Below are 16471 nucleotides of genomic sequence, written 5' to 3'. Positions count from 1 at the left end.
ATATAAGTGGAATCATGCAATACACACTATGCTGTAATTGGCTTCTTTCACTTACCACAAAGTTTTGAAATTCCTCGATGTCACTGTATGCATCAGTTGTTTGTCCATTTTATTACTGGATATGAATTGTTTGAATGCCTCAATTTCTTTATCCATTAGTGGATAGAGTCATTAATGGATATTAGTGTCATTTCCCCTTTTGGTTACTATGAAAGAAGCTTTTGTGAATATTCTCTTGGGAGTAATTGCTGAGTCATGTGTTTAGTGGATTGGAATTGATGTGTCATATTATAGGTCTTATTTACAAGAAATTGCCAAACTATGTTCTGAAGTGACTGTAATATCTAATACTCCCAGTGGAAATGTGAATGGGATTCAATAGCACTCATTCTGACTAACATGATAGTTTCAGACTTTTTTGTTATTAAAGTGAATATGAAGTGCTTTTTCATGGTGGTTTCAATTTGCATCCCTGATGATTGATATTTTGAGCATCTTCCATGGGATTCAGAAGTCTTTTGCACATTTTACAAACTGTTATTCTTATTATTAAGTTATAGGTACGCACACACATGCAAACACAGACATAGATAATTCTGGATACAAGTGTTTTGATAGTTTCACATCTATTGTTTTTTGCTAATTTGTGGATTGCCCTTTTGTTTTATCAATATGTATTTTGAGGAGTAGAAATGTATAATTTTGATAAAGTCAATTTATCCATTTTTTCTTCCATATTTAATGATTTTGGTAATTTTATAAGAAATCTTTACCTACTTAGAAGTTGCAAAGATATCATCCTAAGTTTGCTTCTGAAGCTTTATAGTTTGAACTTTTATATTCAGTTCAATTATCTATTTCAATTTAATTTTTATGAATCATTTGAAGTAGGGATATTGATTTATTTTCCCACATACATATTTTCAGTTGTTTCAGAACATTTGTTGAAGAGAAAAACCTTTCCCCAGTTAATTACCTTATTACTTGGATCAAAATTTAATTGATTATATCTGTTTATGTCTATTTCTGGAATCTCTATTCTGTCCTATTGACCTATTTGCTTACCGCTACATTCTCCTAATTATTTATACTAACTGTGATATTAAAATTAAGCAGTATAAGTCTTCTCTTTTGGTCCTTTGCTTTTGTGTGTCCATTTCAGAATCAATTTGTCAATTTCTACAAGAAAGCCTCTTGAGTTATTTACAGGGATGGACCTTGAATTTTTATATTATTTTTGAGAAGACTTATGTATTAATAGTATTTAAATCCTTTAAATTTATGACATAAACTATCTCTCCATTTATTTAGATTTTCTTTAATTTCTCTCTGCTCTATTTTATAGTTTTCATTATAGTGGGCTTATCGTATTTATTGCAAATATATATATATATATATATATTAGTTTAAGCATTAAATTAAATTAAAAATAAATTGTGAATGGTGTTTTTAAAATGATAACTTCCAATAGTTTACTAGTATACTAATATATAATTAACTCTTTCATATTGATTTGAACCCTATGATCTTGATAAATCCATTTATTAGCAATCTTAGTTCCCCCCAGATTAATTAGTATTTTATATAAATGCAATCATGTTTTCTGCCAATTTTTTTTTTTTATTCTTCTGCTCTTATCTGAACTATTTTTTTCCTTCCTTTTTGCATTGGCTAGGAACTCCAGCACAATATTGAATAGAAGTGAAAGCAGACATCCTTGCTTTGTTCTCAATCAGCTTAAGGAATTTTGTAGTCTGTTTACTAAGTATTATGCTAGCTATAGATTTTTTGTGGAATATTTTATCATGTTAAAGATGTTTCCTTCATAACTATGTCACTGAAGGTGTTTATTATGACTGGGTTTTGAATTTTGTTAAATGCCTTTTCTACATCTATTAAGATGATCAGATCGATTTTATTCTTTATTCTGTTAATGTGGTAAATTACACTGATTGATTTTAAATGTTGAACACATTATTCTAAGTCATTTACAGATGTCAACTCATTCAAACCCCATACCATCTCAGTGTAAAAGTTACTGTTAATTTACCCAAGGTCACTGAGATAATAATAATTTGTCAAAATAAGATTTGACACTGTAAGTTTAACACCTGAATCTATGTTCTTAACCACTACTATATTTAGCAATCTTTTCTAATCAGTCAAATGCATACCATCATTTATTACTTCCACAGAAAATACATACAACTCAAATCTATATTACATATAAATTTTTGTAAGCATTTTGAAACTTTAAAATGATACAACTTTTTTCTAAACTCTCTAAGTTTGAGTATTTGGTGAATTAAAGTGTCTAATCTCTATTACCTTATTGAACAAGAAATAACAAATGTTTCTTCTTGGCAGATATCCTTGTTTCTGTCAACGTCACTTGGTTTCATGATGAGAAAAACAATAATATTTAAAGACTCACTGTCGGTTTGGCAAGCGTTTAAACATGTGAATACATTTTTAAAACCTAATGGTGATCATTTTTTCAATGTGGAAAGTTAAAATTTGTAACAGGTTAGCCCTCCTGGGGATTTGCATTGAATTTTTTAGTTCCTCGGGCCATTTATCTACTGCATTATGTGAACTCACTTTTTTTTCCTTTGATAGTAGTAATGTCAAAAATGCCAGAAGATTATAAAAAATATAAACCTGAAACATATAATTATATTTGTATTTTCATACCAAATGAAATAATTTTTGAGACTTTATCTTATATTAATCTTACCCATTAAGGGATATTAACTGCAGTAAAATGCAGTTATTTTTAATGTTTTTAAAGTACAGTTAAATATATTTATTTCTATAATAAATAATACTTTATCTTGTATAGAATGTTATTTCAAAGTACAATAATATACATTATTTTATTTGATCTCTAATCATTCCTATAACTGATAGATTCTGTTGCATGCTTATTTTATTAGCCATATTTCAAAGGCACCTGCCTTCTGCTGATTTTGAGGTTTTATTCCCATACTGATTCCTTTTCCTGAGTAATTTTTGTCAGTCCTTAACCCTTAAGGATGAGCTACAAATCAACTGATGTCTGGACATCACTAAGTGTTGGTCTCAATTTCCTTAAGAACTTTGTTCAAAGGTCATGGTTTCAAAGCCAAATTGAAACTGTGACCAGGCAGTCCCTTCCTCCAGTCAAATTCTCCTGCTGAATTCTGCCATCCTGCAGCTGTTCCCAATAGGAAGCACCCTAGATGAGGGCACTGTGCTGTTCCCAATCTGCCAAGTACTACTTCAATATTGAGGGTAGGAAGTCTCTCTTCCCATGTGGTGCTCAGACAGCAGCTTCATGCCAAAATAGATCAGGGCTCCCACATGAGAAGCTGTAAGCAACCTGTAATTTAATTCATTGGTATGCAGCCATAGACTAGTGTGGTGGAGTCCAGAAAGATACCAGCAATACCCATACATATTATACCCAATATCTAATATATCTAACTTTATATATAACTCATATATCTAACTTTATATATCTAACTCATATATATATATGAGTTAACTGTTGGTCTCGTATATTTTATGGGTTATGATCAATGCATAATTACGTGTATTCGCCATTATAGTGTCATACAGAATAGTTTCATATATATATATATATATATTCCCCCCGAAAACATGTTTTCTTCAATAACTCAGTTCTGATATTTGACAGGAGTTACTATCTTATACCATAAGCTTTCTCAGGTGAGTTGACCCTTGCAAGGACACTTGTCCTCTTTTCCTAGATTTGGCTTCATTCGGAGTCTACTTAGCATATGCTTTAAAAAAATAAGATTTCTGGTGGAATAAAGATTAAAATGCTTAGTTTATCTGGATATTGTGAGTTTCATAAAAAAATGAGAACTGGGCTCTACCTGAATAGTGTATGAGAGTCCTCCTAGTTATCAAAAGTGGTGAAGCCTGATGAGAATTCATAATGGTATCACTATTCTAGAAAACAGTTTGGTCTTTTCTTATAAAACTAAATATACTCTTAGCATCCTGCAATCATGCCCTTGGTATTTATCCAAGCAAGCTGAAACACATGTCCATACAAAAACCTGCACATGGATGTTTATAGAAGCTTTATTCAAAATTGCCAAAACTTGTAAACACCTACGATGTCTTTCAGTAGGTGAATGTATAAATAAGTATGGTTCAGCACTAAAAGGAAATGAGTCATGAAAAAACATAAAGTTTTGAATGGATTCTACTAAGTGAAAGAAGCCAATCTGAAATGGTTGCATACTGTATGATTCCAACCATATGGCAATCTGGAAAAGGCAAAACCATAGGGATGTAAAAAGATCAGTGGATGCCAGGAATTAGGATGAGGGAGGAAAGGATGAATAGGTGGAGCATAGAGGACTTTTTACGTGGTGAAATTATTCTGCATTATACTATAATGGCGAATATATGTCATTACGCACTTAATCATAACCCATAGAATGTACGAGACTTACAGTTAACTCAATGTAAGCTAAGGATTTGGGGCAATTATGATGTCCCAGTGTAGCATTATTAATTGCAACAAATGTCCCACCACTCTAGTCAGGGGATATTGATAGTGGGGGAGGCTGTCCTATGTGGGACAGAGGGGTAAAAGGAAACTCTGTACTTTCCACTCAATTTTGTTGTGAACTTAAAACTGCTCTAAGAAATAAAGTCTATTTTCTAAGAATGACTAAAGCCATTTCAGCCAGAAAAAATATCTTATCTGAATTAAATACACAGTAAGAGGTAGATCAGCATGCCAGGTGTCTGATAGACCAAACTCTGAGCAGTACCATATCATCACTGGAGATGTAACAATGTAGAGACAATAACTTTTGCTAGTATTTTGTAGAATGTAATACTTTACATACTAGGTTAAATCACATAACATTGGCAAAATCTGACATTTTTGACTAAGAAAAAACTGTTAATTTTATATGGTTCAATCTGATATCAGAAAGTTAACTCTGATTTGTGTTTTCTATAGGAGGGTGAGGCACCAATGTAATTTCTTAGGTTGGTGGTGAATAAAATGAGTCAAAAAAAGGGTAAGTCCAGTGGACTATTTGTGCTTTTCTGAGAGAGTTTTATTGTTGTTGTTGTTGTTGTCTTTTCTTTTCTTTGATTACTGAGAAGTGTACAGAAAACTGAAGCCAAAAGTGAAATACTTAGAAAGCAAGAGAGAGGGAGAGTTTTAATAATGGTACCAAGAGTCCACCTGATTAACATTTAGGGTCTGTAATCAATAGGTATTCAAGAAATTAAGAGAGTATTTTTCTGAAGAGGCATCCATTTGTACACTAGTGTGACTAGATGTCTCGGTTGTGATCTATGCACAACCGAGATTATTAGAAAGGGTCTGGAAATCAGAGAGACCTCCAAATTTAATGGATGCCAAGAATGAGTCAGAGAGATATGAACTGAAAATCATGAAGGATTTTGTACTTCATTTAGGATGATAGGTCATTCTCTAGAGGCATTGGAGATTCATGGGAAAATGAGATCTGATTTACACTTTAGGAATAATTTTATCTGCTGTAAAATTAATTAGTTGGGCACATTAAAGAAGTCAATGACCATTGAGGTGAATGCAGTAGACCAGTCAAGAACCAATAGATGTGGAACCAAACAGTGGTAGTGAAAAATGGACAGTGAAGGAAATTTTGAAAACATTTAATATAGAGTATTAGAGAAAAAAAAAAACAGTTACAATTAACAGATTAAGAAAACCTCACTGGAGAGTTTAAATGGAGGGGATAGGATTAAAGAGGAAACAAGACTTTAAAGTTTTGTGTAGGGATAGTGAGGGAATGTTGTTGTCATTCTTTGAGGAAAAGAAACAAAGAATCAAAGAAGCCCATTTTCAAATAACAACCTCTTTATTAAAGGAACAAATTGTGTTAGGAAGGGTACAATGTTCAGGGTATTGAAAGATAAATATGAGTTTGCAACAAGGAACAAAATAATAAAGTAAGAAATATATACACTCGGGCGCCTGGGTGGCTCAGTTGGTTAAGCGACTGCCTTCGGCTCAGGTCATGATCCTGGAGTCCCTGGATCGAGTCCCGCATCGGGCTCCCTGCTCAGCGGGGAGTCTGCTTCTCCCTCTGACCCTCCCCCCTCTCATGTGCTCTCTCTCATTCTCTCTCTCTCAAATAAATAAATAACATCTTTAAAAAAAAAAAGAAATATATACACACTATCTCTCACTTAACATTCCGTGAAATGAACCAAAAAAGTATTTCACAAGTAAGGATAAACCTATGATGTCTAACAAAACAATGAAAAGCGATGTCACTTTACAGAAATACTGAGGGGAACCCCAACATTTAGAAAGTATACATGTTCACATCTCAAACCTGAAGAAACCACTTCCCAGAATAAGTACAGCAGATAATTACTGCAAAAGTAGGGGCAGCATCAGAGAGTGCCAAACTGACTTGATGCATGCAAGATGCAGCAATGAACTTAAGAAACATCGGTTGTCAAGGCGACTAATGGGGAAAATAGATTTGGAATGGAGAGACCATTTGAGTTTTTCCCATTTTGCTCAGAACTCACAGTAGTGGCACTTGATCATGAGCTGGAGCAGTGTCATTCCTGAGAATGAGGAGATAGAGAAATGTTCTTAGAAGCTAATTATACCCTGAAGGGAGGGAACAGCTCATATCCAGAGGAAATGACCCTGGTACATACCTCTCAGTAGGAGCAGTACATTCTGTCCATCTTATGTAACACCTAGGAACAGACCACAGCAAAGTAGAACTGGAATAGGATTTCCAAATAATAATGTTATTATTAATAATTATATAATATAATATATTAATAATTATATTATTATTATTAAATTAAGTTAGAGTCACCCAATATTGGAAAAAAACTTTTACAGTGAGACTAAAGCAATGAATTAAAACAGTAGAATTAAACAATAAATATAGGAAATAGAAGATTTTAGGATAGATATCATAAAAAATCTTCAAAGATATGTCTTTGGATATTGCATATATAAAAAAGAATCAACTGGGGCCCCTGGGTGGCTCAGATGGTTGAGTGTCCAGCTCTTGATTTCGGCTCAGGTCATGATCTGAGGGTGGTGAGATGGAGATCCCCCTTCCAAGCTCCCCAGAGGTCTCTGAGCTTAGCGGGGAGTCTGCTTGGGAGTCTCCCTCTCTCTCTCTCCCTTTGCCCCTCCCCCTTCACTCATGCGCACTCTCTCTCTAAAACAAACAAATAAATCTTTAAAAAAATAAATAGGAATCAACCAATGAGTTGTAGATTACATTTTTACTTCAACATAATGTAAATTATCAATATGTATAGCATATTGTATTTAAAATACAGTTTAAAATAATTGTTTTCTTTTAATGTAGAAATTTGTAAATTCTTTTATCATGTGGATGTCTTTCCTTATAGTTTCCTAAAGCCTCTTTTTAGTTAGGAGCATACCTAAGTATTTTCAAAATAATGTTCATTGTGTAAGAAAAAGAAATGGAACTCTTTTGCAATACAATCAAGACATGCAACACGTTTTTTTGAATTTGAACTTTTATTTTCTTTTAAGTCTGCATATCTTTAGTTAACATGAATAAAGTCTTATAGTTCATGCCATAGATTTTTTAATGTGAAAATTGTCCAAAGTTATAAGAATGGAATTAAGTTTTATATTGGCACCTAAATTCTTTATCGGTTGAGCATGTAAAGTGCACATTCCAACCTGCATTTCTGAATATGATTATATTAATTTCTCTCTTGCTAGGTGTAAGTTCCTTTGAGAGTAGGCACCATTTTTTATTTATGTTTTTTTCACAGAAACTGTCAATAGGACCTCCATATATATAGTAGACATTCCAACAATGTTTTGTGAATAGATGAAAAAATACATATTTAAAAACTTCTTTAAAATATTTTCTGCATGAACAATGCAGCATCTTCTACAAATGAGTCTTTAAGAGAGTAATTACGTTATTGTGCTAATTTGTTGCACAAAACCATTTTTTAAAGAAATAGTGTTATAATACAGTCAATTGTAAAGCCAGCTCCAGTTGAAAAATGTTCAGGAAGCAGGCTACTTCATCATTTTCAAAGAGAAAATAGCAGAAAATTACTTCTTTCTCACACTGTGCTGTTTCTTATCTCATTCTTTCTACATACGTGAAGATATCAAGAAAAGTTTTCCTTCTTTCTTTTTTTTTTTTTTTTTAACTACTAGGAGATTGTCTGACATCTAGTGGGCACTCACTAAATGTTTGTTGAATTATTACAAGAAAGAAAGTTGAAAATACAAGAGAAAAAAAAATGAGGGCAATGTTATTATGTAAAGTGTCTTAAAATGCCTTAAACTATAGGTGAGATAAGAAGAAGGGGTTGGCATCTGAGAAGCTCCCTGGAGGCACTCCGAGAATGTTCTAGAGGCTAATGCGAATCCAAATATGCACATTCATTTTAAGAATAGGATACATTTATAAAAGAAACATATATTTAGGATTGAGTAAAATAGCCTAATTACAACTTGTTATTTATCCACATAATTTAATAATTTAGTAATAAAGGAAATGTAAAGTTTTGATCCGAATAGGATATATTTTGTATTTCACAGACTATTATTGAGTTAGCAATTCTGTGTTTATTCAGAGGCTTAAAATTAAGAATACTTAACACTGCACAAGCAATCATTTAAAGAATAAGAGAACAAAGAAATAAACATTTCACCTAGAACAGACTAGGTCAAGTGTAACTAGGTTAATAAAGGTTCTAACATTAGAATATGCTGCATACTAAAAACATTCTTTTACCTAAAAACATATATTTTCTATGCTTCTTTAATGTGGATGGCTGTAAATAAACTTATTTGTGCATCTCTATTATTCACAATGGAATTATTTTTTAATGAAAGTTAGTGAGCGTTCTGTTTCTCTTTCTGGAATCTTATATGCTAATATTATTCAAATTTAAGGCCTTCATAAAAGAAAGTCCTAAGTATTTACCCAATGTGCTGCTCAAAGTTGCTGCTAATCCATTCATTTTTGGCCTAAAACCATATACAGGTGCAAAAGTGAATCAGAAAGTGGCTCCAACTAAGAGGGGAGATCTTATGCTCAGTCACTGATGTGTTCACTGGCTATGCAAGCTGCCAAGTACAATTTCACTGGACACCTATATGTGCCTCTGAAAGTCTCTGACCCGCTTCTGATGTGGTCCAAGGCTGCAAAGACAGACGGAATTTCAGGACCTTGAAAGTGAATATATAGATAGGAATATAAAGCAGAATATAAGTCACAATATATAAATATAAATATATAAATCCACACTTGCTCTTCCTTCCAAATAAATTCATACGCATTATCATTTGAGCAGAGTATGTACTTCTACAGTTGCTATTATTAACTAAATGTTAGTCATTAGAATTGGAATCAATTATTTGATTATAAAATTTTCAGTTGTAGTACAATATTATATAACTATACCAAAATATTAGAGAGCCACCTTATTTTCCTGAATTAAAAAAATAAAATAAAGAAATACCTGGGTGAGATGCCCCGCCACAAAAAAATGAAAACACAAAAGACTAATTTGGTTGCCCATGAAAGGAAGTAAATGTGAAAGAAAGTAAAGCCTTTTCTAAAGCTGAATGTATTCAGTAATGCAATATATACTAATTCCTTCCCCCCTTTATTTATTTTTAGACTTAGTTCAAGTTATACCATAATAAACAGTTGTATGTATCAATTGTCTTTTTTCTAGCACATCTAATCACATGAACATATAGGAATAAGAATGATGTATAATTTGGGGTCAACACTGAGACAAACCAAACACAGAGAGATATGAATGAGTTCAAGCACAACATTTTACTTTACGGTTATAGTTCACTTTATAGGACGGTCAACCTATTATTTCATACTTAAGCCAGATATTTAAAAGGACCCATAAATCTGTCATAATATTTTAGAATCCTGACCAACCATATGCATACTTTTATTAATAAAATGAAGAGATTAATCTTTATTTGTTCAGGAGTGGCTTGTTGCCCAGTGCTGGGGACCAAGCACTCTGTGAGCTGCTGAGTGTACAAAGCTGGGTCAGACATGGGTCCCCATCTGCCGGGGGTTGCTGGGGATTGTGACAGCATTGACAAAGCTGTGCCTATAGACGCAAGGGAAAGATGACTAAGTGTGCCTGGAAACTCACAGAAGACTTCACAGGGAAGACACTAGTCTATCTAAAACTTGAAGGAGGAGTTGGTTGCCGTGTGTGGATAAATGTGGAAAGACATTTCACGCAGCAGGGATGATATTTGGAAAGGAAGAAGGCAAAGAACAATTATTTTTTTTCCATCCAAGTTTTTTACTCAGGGAGGTAACAGGTTGATCTTTGCAGGACTCAAACTTCTGTGATTCAAAACACACCATTTCTTCATCCTCCACAATCGCTCCTTTTTAGATTCTCTCTACCAGTCACCTAATCATTAAAAATGAACTATAAGAAACAATTTAATGCTCCCTCTGCTTTCTCATTCCCCTCATGTAGACAGAGCTGTCACATGAATTCCCCCTTCTCCATGTCTACTCCTATTAGGAGACGGGATGGCAGAGGGGACACATTCTGAGTATGAAGTCAGACAGCCAGGGGCTCAGACACTACCTCTCAGACATCTCACATGTTATCAGTTAAGGGTACTAAACCTTGGTTTCATCAGCCTTACAGTGACAGTTAATTTAATGTGTCAACTTGACTAGGCTATGGTGTCCAGTTGTTTGGTCAAACACCAATCTGGCTATTGCTGTCAAGTTATGTATACTTTTTAGATGTGATTAACATTTACAACCAGTAGAATTGAATAAAGCAGATTATCCTCCCTAATGGGAAGGCCAACCAGTTAAGGCTTGAAGAGCAAAAACTGAGGTTTCTGGAAGGAGAAGGAATTCTGCCAGAAGACTGTAACATAGAAATTCTGTCTGCATCTCTAGCCTGCCACCTACCTTGCAGATTTCAGAGTTTCTAGCCCCCACCATCATGGGAGCCAATTCCTTTTTTTTTTTTTTAAGATTTTATTTATTTATTGGAGAGAGAGAGAATGAGAGAGAGCACATGAGAGGGAGGAGGGTCAGAGGGAGAAGCAGACTCCCTGCCGAGCAGGGAGCCCGATGCGGGACTCGATCCAGGGACTCCAGGATCATGACCTGAGCCGAAGGCAGTCGCTTAACCAACTGAGCCACCCAGGCGCCCAATGTCCCTTTCAAATTTAACATTTAAAAGTTGTTTTCTTGCTAAGCCACCTGCCAGATACCCTTCACCTTCCTTTCCCCCAAATAATATTTTGCTCACTCTGCTTGAAAAATCCATGCACTTTAAGATACCTGTTTTTTCGTGTGTGTGCCTTTTCCCTATATCCTACCTGGTACACTTGGCACACTGCTCCAGATACTGTAGGATTCTGATTAAAAGCAGCCTTCTCTGGGAAAGCTCCCCTGACCACCAATCTACCTGCAGACCAAGTGTGTCTTCCTCTTCCTCTGTGTTACCAAAGTAACACATACACACCTCTGTTAGAGTATTTATTACATTCTACTTCAGCTATTTGTGTCTACTCCTTTAGAATATGTAATATATAAAGTCAAAACAAGGACATGCCGTATTTATTTTTCTATTCAATTACTTACCTGAGTATTTGACACACAAAATGCATAGTTGATAAATGAACACATGACTGAAGTGAGTTTGGGAACAAATGGTGAAAAATTAAAAAAAAAAAAAAAAGTCTTGCTTTTTTAAATGCCAACAATGTAGTGATTAAAATAAAATTTTAATTGATTATTTTTTAGTATATAGGCTAGGAATGTTGATAATAAGAAAGAAGTAGGCTAGGCAAAGTGAAATAAAATGTTATTTCTTAATTTAATTACATATGAAAGCCTTTATATTTTCCTGAATTCACAGATTTTGAAAAAAAAAAGAAAAAAAAGCCCTATTTAATCACTTAAATTGGTTAGACATCCTAGAACTTTTAAAATCCACAGGATAGGGCGCCTGGGTGGCTCAGATGGTTAAGCGTCTGCCTTTGGCTCAGGTCATGATCCCAGGGTCCTGGGATCGAGTCCCACATCGGGCTCCCGGCTCAGCGGGGAGCCTGCTTCTCCCTCTGACCCTCTCCCCTCTCATGCTGTTTCTCTCTCGCTCGCTCCCTAAAAAAAATAAATAAAATCTTTAAAATCCACAGGATAATTATATAAATTTCTACTTAGCTTTATATCTCTGACCCAAGAGTCAAAAGGAAGAAAAAGGAAAATTTCTAACTTCAGGCAAAAATAAGCATCCCATTAGTTACTATGAGTCAATTATATTATATAAGCATGAAGTTCTGATAATAATGAACTACATAATGTATGCCTAATGATTCCAAAAATGGAAACAGATTTGCGTAAATACAAGGACTCCATAGCAGTTATATAAGAAAGTACAAACACAGGTTATTATCAAACAGAACATCAGCATGTGAAGTCTGACAGCTTCAGTTACTTCTTCATGTGATACAAATTAAAGAACTCTTACATGCAAAAAAACACAAGAATTTTTTAGTGTGAATATGCATAATGATTTGAGATTATTCAGGCAAATAAACTTCTAATTTCCTTTTAACTCCAAATGATTAGTCAAACATAAATGCATGGAACAACTAATAATAAAGGAAAGCTCTGTGAGGTGTTGTCAAGAGTATGATTTTTTTTTTTTTTAAGTTTTAATTAAAAAAAAATCCCAGGTTCAGTCTCTGACCTTTTCCTTTAGTATTGTTAGGCTTAAGGGCATACCATGTCCTTAATATGCCTCAGTTTTCTCATCGGTAATATGAAGATGAGAATTATTTTCAGATCTTACAGAGCTGACATAAATGTCAAGTATATTAATTCCTATGAAAGTACTTTGACAGTAGTAAAATATAATATTTATATTGCTATTATTAACATTGCTCTTTCTGTTTCTATGATTTTTGACCAAAAGAAATGTGATATGATCCCAGAGGATAAAGCAAAGTATAAGGGAGGGGAAAATAAGGGAAAAAAGAACATTTCATGTATGTTTCTGGAAAAAGTATTTTTAAACTTGGACTTAGAAGTATTATCCATGCTAAAATTTTAGAACGGTATTGCGAAAAGTACACTTGTAGGAAAAAAAGCTTTGAAAGGAGAATAAGTCATAAATTTCTCAGATGCCTGATGTAGTCCAACCATCACTAAATGACTCTGCAGAAAGTTGAAGCTGAAACAATACATTTTAAAGGCATCTGATAAGGGAGTAAGACTTAGAGACGGAGTGCAAACCATTTGTTCTGGAGAAAGGTCAAGATCTGAATTCAAGCCTTCTTACCAACTTCAGGGACAAGAGATAGGATTGAGTTTGTTGTCTAAGATGATTCTGGAATAAAACTGAAGAATGAAGGTACTGAGAAACAGCTTTTGCTGACATTTTCCTTCAGACTCTTAAAGCACAGAACTGTTTTTTTGAAGGTGAATCATTGTGGTCTGAAAATATGCAGTGAATAATCTCAATCTTTTGGTATCAGTTGAGACCTGATTTGTGACCCAGTATGTGATCTATTCTGGAGAAAGTTCCATGTGCACTTGAGAAGAATGAGTATTCTGTTGTTTTAGGGTGGAATGTTCTGTATATATCTATGAAGTCCATCTGGTCCAATGTGTCATTCAAAGCTCTTGTTTCTTTGTTGATCTTCTGCTTAGGTGATCTGCCCATTGCTGTGAATGGAGTGGTGAAGTCTCCTACTATTAGTGTATTATTATCAGTATGTTTCTTTATTTTGGTTACTAGTTGGTTTATGTAATTGGCTGCTCCTAGGTTGGGGGGCATAGATATTTACAATTGTTAGATTTTATTGTTGGATAGACGCTTTAAGTATGATATAGTGTCCTTCCTCATCTCTTATTATAGTCTTTGTTTTAAAATCTAATTCGTCGGGGTGCCTGGGTGGCTCAGTCGTTAAGCATCTGCCTTCGGCTCAGGTCATGATCCCAGGGTCCTGGGATCAAGCCCCACATCGGGCTCCCTGCTTTGCGGGAGGCCTGCTTCTCCCTCTCCCTCTGCTTGTGTTCCCTCTCTTGCTGTGTCTCTCTCTGTCAAATAAATAAAATCTTAAAAAGAAAAAAATAAAATCTGTCTAATATGAGGGTTGCTACCTCAGCTTTTTTTTTTTTTTTGAGGTCCTTTGGCATGGTAAATGGTTCTCTATCCCCTCACTTTCAATCTGGAGGTATCTTTAGATTCAAAATGAGTCTCTTGTAGACAGCATATAGATGGGTCTTGCTTTTTTATCCAATCTGAAACCCTGTGTCTTTTGATGGGAAGATTCAGCCTGTTCACACTGAGAGTAACTATTGAAAGATATGAATTTAGTGCCATTGTATTGCCTGTAAAGTTTCTATAGATTGTCTTTGTTAATTTCTGATCTATATTACTCTTGGGGTCTTTCTTCTTTCTAGAATCCCTCTTAATATTTCTTGCAGGGCTGGCTTGGTGGTCACATATTCTTTCAGTTTCTGCCTGTTCTGGAAACTCTTTATCTCTCCATCCATCCTGAATGACAACCTTGCTGGATAAAGTATTCTTGGCTGTATGTTCTTTTCATTTAGTACCCTGAATATATCTTGCCTGCCCTTTCTGGCTTGCCAGGTCTCTGTGGATAAGTCTGATGTTATTCTAATGTTCCTCCTCCATATGTAAGAAATCTCTTCCCCCTAGCTGCTCTCAGGATAGCTTCCTTGGCTTTAAGATTTGTAAGCTTCATTATTATGTTTTGGGGTGTTGATCTATTTTTACTGATTTTGGGAGGTGTCCTCTCTGCCTTGGGCATGCATGTTTGTTTCCTTCCCCAGAATAGGGAAGCTCTCAGCTATTATTTGCTCAAATATACCTTATAGTCCTCTCTCTCCACCCCCTCAGGGATCCCAATTATTCTGACATTGGAACGTTTCATGGCACAATTGATCTCTCTAAGTCTATTTTCATGGGCTACTAGCTGCCTATCCCTATTTTCCTCAGTTTCCTTCCTTTCTATCAGCTTATCTTCTAGATCTTCTAGAGCACTGATTCACTCTTCTGCCTCATTTACCCTGGATGTTAGAGTATCCAGTTTAGACTGCATCTCATTCATAGCATTTTTAAGTTCAGCCTGATTAGATCTCATTTCGACTCTTAGAGATTCTATATTGGCACTAATGCTTTCTTCAAGCCTATTGACTTTGTGATTGATATCCTGAATTCTATCTCTAACATCTTGCTTACATCTATATCCATTAGTTCTGTGGCAGAGGACACTGTCTCTGGTTCTTTTCTTTGTTGAGAGTCCCTCCTCCTAGTCATTCTGTCGAGGGATGGTTGAGCAAATGAACAGAGTCCAAAATATCAACCACAACCAAAGCAAAATGCACCCTAGAAAAACTCCAGAGTGGTCAGAGGCTACCATAGACATGCAACCAAAGCCAAGATGATCCAAAACAATTAAAAAAAGGGAGGGGATTATAATCTCTTAAGGTGGACAAAGCAGGGTGATCTGCTTGTTCCTGATTAATTTTTGGTCTCTGTGTTAGAAGACACTATATTCCAAAATTGCAAAGAAATCATAATTTATATATATATATCAAGATAAAATTGAATAGAGTGAAAAACCGGCTAGTATGGGGCATAAATCTATAAAACGTAGATGTGAAAAAAAAAGTTAAAAAGCGACTTAAAAACACAAGTTGGAAAATAAGAATCTATTTGAAATGGGAGAAGGGTAAAAAAAAAAAAAAGAACAAAAAAGAAATGCAAAATTTTAGCCTGAGGTATAAACAAGTCATGAGGGAATACCTGAAGCTCCCTATATTATTTTCCCCTGGTGCTGGAGTTTTATAGTCCTGTGAGAAATAAGCTTATCATTCATTTGTTCTTCCAGTCTGTCTGGGGGATGGGCCTGCTGCTCCACTTCTCAGGGGTTTTTGCGTGGTTGGAGTTGCCCCACCCCTTGTCAGGGGGATGGGCTTAATGTGAGCTGGTCATTTTGGCTTTCAGTGCCTCTTTAGAGGATCAGAGCAAATATGGCCCTGCGAGAGTCTCTGGCCCAGAGCCACAAGGTTGAGGTCCCCTTTCTTCAATAAACCCTCCAAGTCAAACTGTCTCCACTTCTGTGTGTACCAAACTCCACAGACTCGTGCTATTCATACCCACTGCAATCCCCCACCCCAGGGAAATTATGGGGACCCGTGAGCATCTCTGTGCTTTGTGACTTTGTAATTGCTATCGGTAGTGGGCTCATGCATGCACCCTTTTCTGTGGATCCCAGTTCATGGCTGGGTGCTGCCCCAGTGTCCTTTCATGGGCCACACTGTCCTGAGAGCTGTTGCACTGTCGTGGACACAAGCTATTTTATATCTCCCTTGGGATGTTAAACAGCCCACACCTTCTAGTATTTTCAGGGTGGTCA

This window comes from Leptonychotes weddellii, chromosome 7 (genome assembly GCF_054177405.1).
Source record: "Leptonychotes weddellii isolate Sample4059 chromosome 7, ASM5417740v2, whole genome shotgun sequence".
NCBI lineage: Eukaryota > Metazoa > Chordata > Mammalia > Carnivora > Phocidae > Leptonychotes > Leptonychotes weddellii.
This window is presented reverse-complemented; position numbering follows the sequence as displayed.